This window comes from Nicotiana tabacum, chromosome 6, assembly GCF_000715075.1.
Source record: "Nicotiana tabacum cultivar K326 chromosome 6, ASM71507v2, whole genome shotgun sequence".
NCBI classification, from domain to species: Eukaryota; Viridiplantae; Streptophyta; class Magnoliopsida; order Solanales; family Solanaceae; genus Nicotiana; species Nicotiana tabacum.
Window position 1 is genome coordinate 86,410,008 of NC_134085.1, and position 9,621 is coordinate 86,419,628.

Genomic DNA, 9,621 nt, shown 5'->3' on the forward strand with positions numbered 1-9,621 from the left:
GATACTCATTCACTATAAAGATCAAGTTTTTTCTCATAATTAATTTTTTAAGTTATATTTTACATCTTGATAACAACTTTTTACCTATAACAGCAACAATCATATTTATAGCAGATCTCATTTAATAAAATTGTCCATTCATAACACTCATATATAATCTTTAAGGTTACTAATAATAATTCTAAAAATATACACACATTTCTATTGAACAAAGTTTCTATTTTGCATAAGACATAAGATTTGAAGATTTGCACATGATATCTTTTTTATTGGACAAATACCAAAAATATTTAGATACAAGATTTAATTGTTAAGCTCTTAGATTGTCATCAAGAGAAAGCTAATGGATACCTTTTTGCTGAAAATTTGGGTTCGAATTTTCGCCAATTTAAATATTATATCGCTAGCAAGATAATAAAATCTATGAAACAAGCTAAAATACAAAATTCTTTCATTAATCTTGAAAGAATTTATTTTTTTAATTAGCTTTAACATGTGTGCCTTAGAGTTTAAATCCTTGTACATTTAGTTATGAATTTATTAATAATGTATTAACTTTCTACAATATTTAACTAGTGAAATATGCATATCTTTTGAGATTTTAAATTTGAATAATTTTCTTATTTTTTATATGTACATTACAAAAGAAAAACTAATTGATTATTAGATAAATTTTATTTATAACGGCCAAAAAAATTTAAATGTCACATGTTGTAGGTATATAACAGTTATTCATTATAAAAGACAAAAAATATAAGAACTAACAAGGTTGTTATAGAGAGAATTGATTGTACTTAAGTATAAAATTTTGTGAGTGGATGCGATGACCCAAATGAAACTCTGTGTTCTGAGGCCTTGAAAACCTCATTTAGAGTCACCTCGATTTGCGTGCGCAGTCCGGACGCGTAGCCGAAAAGCTTAAATATGATAATCTGTGAAAAATAATAAGTTTTGATTATAAATGAGTTAATTTGACTTCGGTCAACGTTTTGGGTAAACGGACCAGGACCCATGATTTGATGGTCCCGGAAGGTCCGTAGGAAAATATGGGACTTGGGCGTATACCCGGAATCGAATTCCGAGTCCCAAGCCCGAGAAATGAATTTTCAAAGAAAATTGTTTTTAGAAATTGTTTAAAGAAATTTGAAATGAAATTTGATTAGAACATGATAGTATCGGGTCCGTATTTTTGTTTCGGTGCCCGGTACAGGTCTTATATATGGTTTAAGTCATCTCTATAAAGTTTGGTTGAAAACGGACGTCGTTTGCCGTGATTCGGACCTAAATTGCTAAATTTGATACTTGATGAAATTTGAAAAAAAGTTCTTGATTTTGAGGTTTGATTCATTGTTATTGAGGTTATTTTGGCGATTTGATCGCACGGATAAGTTCGTATGATGTTGTTGAGTTAGTACGTGTGCTTGGTTTGGAGTTCCGAGGGCTCGGGTGAGTTTCGGGTAGGTTTCAGGATGCCTTAGGTCTAAAAACACAATTGTTGCAGGTTCCGAGGAATTTGCAGGTCTTTGAACCCGCTAGTGCGGTCCGTGAGAAATCATGTGCAACCGCGGAAGGCCAGTGCGGTCCGCGTGAGGTTCGTGCTGTCCGCGGTGGAGGGTTGTGCGGCCGCGGTCAATTTTTCGCGGTCCGCACAGGGCACCTGACCTGCAATAACCCAGGAAGGACTGTGCGGCCGCGGTCCATTTTGTGCGATTCGCACAGGGCATCTGAGAATAGTATAAATAGACGGGATTTTCAATCATTTTTCATTTTTCAAAACCCCAAAAACATAAGAGGCGATTTTTCAAACAACATTTCTTCTCCAAATCAATTGTAAGTCATTTTTAACTAGTTTTCTTCAATCATTAACATCTTTTAACATGATTTCAACTTCAAATCAATGATTTTAATTGGGGAAATTGGGTGTTTTGTGTAGAACCTAGGTTTTTCAAAAATTGGGGATTTGGATCTCAAATCGAGGTCCGATTTCAAAATAAATCATATATTTGGGTTCGTGGGGGAATGGGTAATCATGTGTTTGGTTCGAACCTCGGGTTTTGACCATGCGGGCCCGTGGGCGATTTTTGACTTTTTGTGTAAAACTTTGGAAAACTCATTTTCATGTATTGGGGTTGATTCATTTAGCGTTTACTGATGTAATTAAGTAATTTATGACTTGATACGAGCGAACTGGCGGTGGAATCAAGGGGTAAAGCTTTAATTGAAGCTTCAGTTGTGTTTGAGGCATCGAGATAAATGTTTGGTCTAACCTTAGCTTGAGGGATTAGGAGTTGTGTCCTATTTGCTATTTGTTTCTTGTCGAGTACGACGTATAGGCATGGTGACGAGTATCTATGCGTTGATGTCAAGCATGACCGTGAGTCTTATCTTGTGATTTTCATGATCTCGTTGTATTATTTATGCCTTGGTGAAGATTTCTATTTGTAGTGTAAAGTTGTGGAAAGAATTGTGACCTATGAACATTGAGGAGCGTTGGCTCCAATTGTATAACGAATTGTAAAAGTATAAGTGATAATCGAAACTCTAGAGCATTGGCTCGAGTTGTGAAGTGAATTGTGAAGTAAAAGTGAGAAAGAGAAGAGACCATTATGTTACCCTTTGTCGGGCTATTGTTGAGTTGAGGTTCCCTTGCATTGTGTTCTTAATTGATATTACGGACATTTATGTTGATGATTCTTCGTGTTAGGTGTTGTAACAAATTTGGTTATAGCTGGGTAGTTAGGTGTTGTAACAAGTTTAGTTATAGCTGAGGTAGTTAGATGTTGAAACTAGTTGAGTTATAGTTTAGTTATGGTTGTTTCTCCCTTGTCGGTACGTATATACTTGTACTGTTGAGTTCCCTAGCCACACATAGTGTAGTCTATTGTTGATCCCTTGCCAGGATGGTTAATTTTAATTATTGTTGACTATATATTTGGAATGGGTTGCGCGCCGCAACATATTAGATATTATACTGGATCGGGTTGCACGCCGCAACAGATGTTATATTGGATCGGGTTGCACGCCGCAACAGTTATATATGTGGATCGGGTTGCACACCACAACAGATATTATATTGGATCGGGTTGCACGCCACAACAGTACTGTTATCATATTGATTGTAGACATCGAGTGTTCTTCCATACTTTATTAAGTTGCTGATAGAATTGATATGTTTCCCCAGAGCATGTTTCCCCCTCCCTTTAAAACTATTGTTACCTATTTATATTTCTGCTGTATATTATATAACTGCACAGGTTTATCTGGAGTCTGGTCCTAGCCTTGTCACTACCTCGCCGGGGTTAGGCCAGATACTTACTAGCACATAGGGTCGGTTGTACTGATACTACACTCTGCACTCTGTGCAGATACTGGAGCGGCACTTGATCAGCAGCAGTAGCTCGGAAGCCAGCCTTCAATCCAACGAGATACCGAGGTAGCCTTGCAGGCATCCGCATGCCCGACGTCTCCTCTATCTTATTATATATTTTGTTATCTCAAGTATTCGAGACAAATAGTGTTATATTTCTTTCAAACGGTTGTATTTAGTACTCTTAGTAGTCTGTGGATGTTGTGACACCAAGTTCTTGGTAGAGGCATATATTGACTTTCGAAACATTCTGGTTTTATATTTATTTAAGATTTTCGCTTAATCTCATATTTCGTTGTTATTTAACTGTTTATTTCCTTGTTAATATAAGATGTAAAAAGGATTAAAACAGAAGAGTTAAAGATTTCTAAGTTCGTGGCTTGCTTAGCTTCTACGAGTAGGCGCCATCACGACTTCCGAAGGTGTAAAATTCGGGTCGTGACAAGTTGGTATCAGAGCTCTAGGTTACATAGGTCTCACAATTCACGGACAAGCTCAGTAGAGTCTGAGGGATCGGTACGGAGACGTCTGTATTTATCCCCCAGTGGCTGTAGAGTTAGGAAAATCTCATATTTGTTCTTTCTCGGCGTGAGGTTTTGTTTCTCAATGCTAATTGAACTTCTACTTTGTTCTTTCGCAAATGGCGAGAACACGTGCTTCTTCATCTATCGCTCAGCAGCCCGAGCCCCCAGCAGTAACTCCCACGAGGGGCAGAGGGCGAGGCCGAGGCCGAGGTAGGGGTAGAGCTCAGCCCCGAGCAGTAGCCCCAGTAGCGGAGCCTCAGGTTGACTTTGATGACGAGATTCTGGATCCAGCAACTCCAGTGGGCCCAGCTCAGATCCTAGAGGGGTTTATTGCTACCCCAGTCTTTCAGGATGCTCTCGTCCGATTAGTGGGCCTCATGGAGAGTGTCACCCAAGCAGGCTTGATTCCTGTAGCACCAGCCGTCTCTCAGGCTGGAGGAGGGGCCCAAACTCCTACTTCTCGCACTCCGGAGCAGGTAGCTCCTCAGATTCAGACTCCAGTATTTCAGCCAGCTAGAGCAGTTCATCCGGGTGTGGTAGCTCAGACCGGTGATAGAGCGGCTATATCTGTCGATGCTTTGTGGAGGCTGGATAGGTTCACCAAGCTCTTCACTTGCACTTTCAGCGGTGCATCTATTGAGGATCCCCAGGATTATCTAGACAGTTGCCACGAGGTTCTCAGGAACATGGGTATTGTGGAGACCAATGGGGTTGATTTTGCTATATTTCGCTTGTCTGGATCCGCCAAGACTTGGTGGAGGGATCATTGCTTAGCGAGACTAGCCGGATCGCCAGCCTTGACTTGGGAGCAGTTTACAGTGTTATTCCTGGAGAAGTTTCTCTCCGTTACTCCGAGAGAGGCCTATTGGAGGCAGTTTGAGCGCCTCCAATAGGGTTCCATGACGGTTACCCAGTATGAGACCAGGTTCATCGACTCAGCTCGCCATGCTTTTGTCATACTTCCTACCGAGAGAGAGAGGGTGAGGCGGTTTATTGATGGTCTTATTCAGTCGATTCGCCTTCAGATGGCTAGGGAGGCTGGGAGTGAGATCACTTTTCAGGAGGCGGCCAATGTGGCCCGTAGAGTGGAGATGGTCCTATCGTAGGGAGGTGGTCATGGGTCGGATAAGAGGCCCCGTCATTCAGGTAGATTCAGTGGTGCCTCGTCTGGAGGCAGGGATTCATATGGTAGAGGCCATCCTCCTAGGCCCTTTAGTCAGTTCTTCAGGTCTCTCACGGCGCTTCAGGTAGCCGTGGTCTGCAGATGCGGTGTTCGGATCAGCAGTCCTACAGTGCACCATCAATTGAGGATTAGGGCATCTGATGTCCCTAAGATAGCTTTTCACACTTGGTATGGGTATTATGAGTTCCTGGTCATGTTATTTGGGTTGACCAATGCCCCAACAACTTTTATGGATTTGATGAACCGAGTGTTCAGGACTTATTTGAACTCCTTCGTGATAGTCTTCATTGATGATATTTTGATATATTCCCACAGCCGGGAGGAGCACGAACAGAATCTTAGAATGGTTCTTCAGACCTTAAGGGATAGTCAATTATATGCTAAGTTCTCGAAGTGTGAGTTCTAGTTGAGTTCGTTGCATGTCTAGGTCATGTTGTATCGGCAGAGGGTATTCAGGTTGATCCAAAGAAGATTGAGGCAGTCAAGAACTGGCCTAGACCAGCGTCAGCCACAGAGATTCAGAGTTTCTTGGGATTGGCAGGCTACTACCGTCGGTTCGTGGAGGGGTTCTCATCTATCGCAGCCTCGATGACTAGGTTGACCCAGAAGGGTGCCCAGTTCAGATGGTCAGACGAGTGTGAGGCGAGCTTCTAGAAGCTCAAGGCAGCTCTGACTACGGCACCGGTGTTGGTATTGCCCACAAAATCAGGGCTTTATACGATTTATTATGATGCTTCCCGTATTGGGCTTGGTGTAGTATTGATGCAGGATGGCAAGGTCATTGCCTATGCTCGCAGCAGTTGAAGATTCATGAGAAGAACTATCCAGTTCATGATTTAGAGTTGGCAGCCATAGTTCACGCATTGAAGATTTGGAGGCATTATCTGTATGGCGTGGCATGTGAGGTGTTCACGGATCACAAGAGTCTTCAGTATTTGTTCAAGCAAAAGGAGTTGAATTTGAGGCAGAGGAGGTGGTTGGAGTTGTTGAAGGATTATGATATCACTATCTTATATCACCCGAGAAAGGCCAATGTGGTGGCCGATGCCTTGAGTAGGAAGTCAGCTAGTATGGGCAGCCTTGCTTATATTCCGGTCGGTGAGAGGATGCTTTGGATGTTTAGGCCTTGGCCAATCAGTTTGTGAGGTTGGATATTTTGAGCCTAATTGTGTATTGGCTTGCACGGTCGCTCGTTCTTCTTTATTGGAGCGTATCCGTGATCGGCAGTATGATGATCCCCATTTATGTGTCCTTAGAGACACGGTGCAGCGCGAAGGTGCCAAGTAAGTTACCCTAGATGATGATGGAGTTTTGAGATTGCAGGGTCGAGTTTGTGTGCCTAATGTGGATATGCTCCGAGAGTTGGTTTTAGAGGAGGCCCATAGCTCCCGGTACTCTATTCATCCGGGTGCCGCAAAGATGTATCAGGATTTGCAGCAGCATTATTGGTGGCGGAGAATGAAGAAGGATATCGTAGCATATGTGGCTCGTTGTTTGAATTATCAGCAGGTCAAGTACGAGCATCAGAGGCTTGGTGGGTTATTTTAGAGGATTGAGCTTCCCGAGTGGAAGTGAGAGCGGATCACTATGGACTTCGTTACTCGGCTCCCGCAGACTCGGAAGAAGTTCGATACAGTGTGGGTCATTGTTGATAGGTTGACCAAGTCAGTGCATTTCATTCCTGTGGCAGTCTCCTATTCATCCGAGAGGTTAACTGAGATCTATATTCGGGAGATTGTTCACCTTCATGGTGTGCCTGTATCTATTATTTCGGACCGGGGTCTGCAGTTTACCTCGCGTTTTTGGAGAGTAGTTCAACGAGAGTTGGGCACCCAGGTTGAGTTGAGTACAACATTTCATCCTCAGACGGACGGGCAGTCCGAGCGGACTATTCAGATTTTGGAGGATATGCTCCAAGCTTGTGTCATTGACTTCGGAGGCTCGTGGGATCAGTTTTTGCCTTTATCAGAGTTTGCCTACAACAACAGTTACCAGTCGAGTATCAAGATGGCTCCTTATGAGACTTTATATGCTAGGCGGTGTCGATCTCCGGTTGGATGGTTTGAGCCAGTAGAGGCTCAATTGTTGGGTACGGATCTAGTTCAGGAGACTTTGGACAAGGTCAGGATTATTCAGGATAGGCTTCGTACAGCTCAGTCCAGGCAAAAGAGTTATGCAGACCGCAAGGTTCGAGATGTGGCTTTTATGGTTGGAGAGCGGGTATTGCTCCGGGTGTCGCCTATGAAGGGCGTGATGAGATTTGGTAAGAAGGGAAAGCTTAGCCCTAGGTTCATCGGTCCATTTGAGATTCTTGATCGAGTGGAGAGGTGGCTTATAGACTTGCATTACCGCCGAGCTTATTATCCGTGCATCTAGTGTTTCATGTGTCCATGCTTCGGAAATATCACGGCGATCCATCCCACGTGTTAGATTTCAGCATTGTCCAGTTGGACAAGGACTTGTCTTATGAGGAGGAGCCTGCAGCTATTCTAGACCGGCAGGTTCGTCAATTGAGGTTGAAAAGTTTTCCTTCTGTTCGTGTTTAGTGGAGAGGTCAGCCTCATGAGGCATCGACCTGGGAGTCCGAGTTCAATATACGGAGCCGTTATCCCCATCTTTTCCCGACTCAGGTACTTCCTTCTTCTGTCCGTTCGAGGACGAACGATTGTTTTAGAGGTGGAGAATGTGATGACCTTAGGTCATCACTTATTTTAAAATGAAACTCCGTGTTCTGAGGCCTTGAAAACCTCATTTAGAGTCACCTCGATTTATGTGCACAATCCGGGCGCGTAGCCGGAAAGCTTAAATATGATAATTTGTGAAAAATGATAAGTTTTGATTATAAATGAGTTAATTTGACTTCGGTCAATATTTTGGGTAAACGGACTCGGACCCGTGATTTGACGGTCCTGGAGAGTCCTTAGGAAAATATGGGACTTGGGCGTATGCCCGGAATCGAATTCCAAGGTCCCAAGCCCGAGAAATGAATTTTCAAAGAAAATTATTTTCTGAAATTGTTTAAAGAAATTTGAAATGAAATTTGATTAGAACATGATTGTATCGGGCACGTATTTTAGTTCTGGTGCCCGGTATAGGTCTTATATATGGTTTAAGTCATCTCTGTAAAGTTTGGTTGAAAACGGACGTCGTTTGACGTGATTCAGACCTAAATTGCTAAATTTGATACTTGATGACGTTTGAGAAAAAGTTCTTGATTTTGAGGTTTGATTCATTGTTATTGAGGTTATTTTGGCGATTTGATCGCACGGATAAGTTCATATGATGTTGTTGAGTTAATACGTGAGCTTGGTTTGGACTTCCAACGGCTCAAGGGAGTTTCAGGTAGGTTTTGGGATGCCTTAGGTCTAAAAACATAGTTGTTGCAGGTTCCGAGAAATTTGCAGGTCTCTGAACCCACTAGTGCGGTCCGCGAGAAATCGTGTGCGACCGCGAAAGGCCAGTGCGGTCCACGTGAGGTTTGCACGGTCCGCGGTGGAGAGCTGTGCGGCCGCAATCAACTTCGTGCGGTCCGCGGTGGAGGGTTGTGCGGCCGCGGTCGATTTTGCGCGATCCACACAGGACACCTGACCTGCAGTAACCCAGGAAGGACTGTGCGGCCGCGGTCCATTTTGTGCGGTCCACACAGGGCACTTGAGAATAGTATAAATAGACGGGATTTTTAGTCATTTTTCATTTTTCAAAACCTCAAAAACATAAGAGGCGATTTTTCAAACAACATTTCTTCTCCAAATCAATTGTAAGTCATTTTTAACTAGTTTTCTTCAATCATTAACATCTTTTAACATGATTTCAACTTCAAATCAATGATTTTAATGGGGGAAATTGGGTGTTTTGGGTAAAACCTAGGTTTTTCAAAAATTGGGGATTTGGACCTCAAATCGAGGTCCGATTTCAAAACAAATCATATATTTGGGTTCGTGGGGGAATGGATAATCGGGTTTTGGTTCGAACCTCTGGTTTTGACCATGTGGGCTCGTGGGCGATTTTTGACTTTTTAGGTAAAACTTTGAAAAACTCATTTTCATGCATTGGGGTTGATTCATTTAGCGTTCACCGATGTAATTAAATAATGTGTGACTAGATACGAGCGAACTGGCGGTGGAATCAAGGGGTAAAGCTATAATTGAAGCTTGAGTTGTGTTCGAGGCATCAAGGTAAGTGTTTGGTCTAACCTTAGCTTGAGGGATTAGGAGTTGTGTCCTATTTGCTATTTGTTTCTTGTCGAGTACGACGTATAGGCATGGTGACGAGTATCTATGCATTGGTGTCAAGCATGACCGTGAGTTTTATCTTGTGATTTTCATGATCTCGTTGTATTATTCATGCCTTGTGAAGATTTCTATTTGTAGTGTAAAGTTGTGGAAAGAATTGTGACCTATGAACATTGAGGAGCATTGGCTCCAATTGTATAACGAATTGTGAAAGTATAAGTGGTAATCGAAACTCTAGAGCATTGGCTCGAGTTGTGAAGTGAATTGTGAAGTAAAAGTGAGAAAGAGAAGAGACCATTATGTTACCCTTTGTCG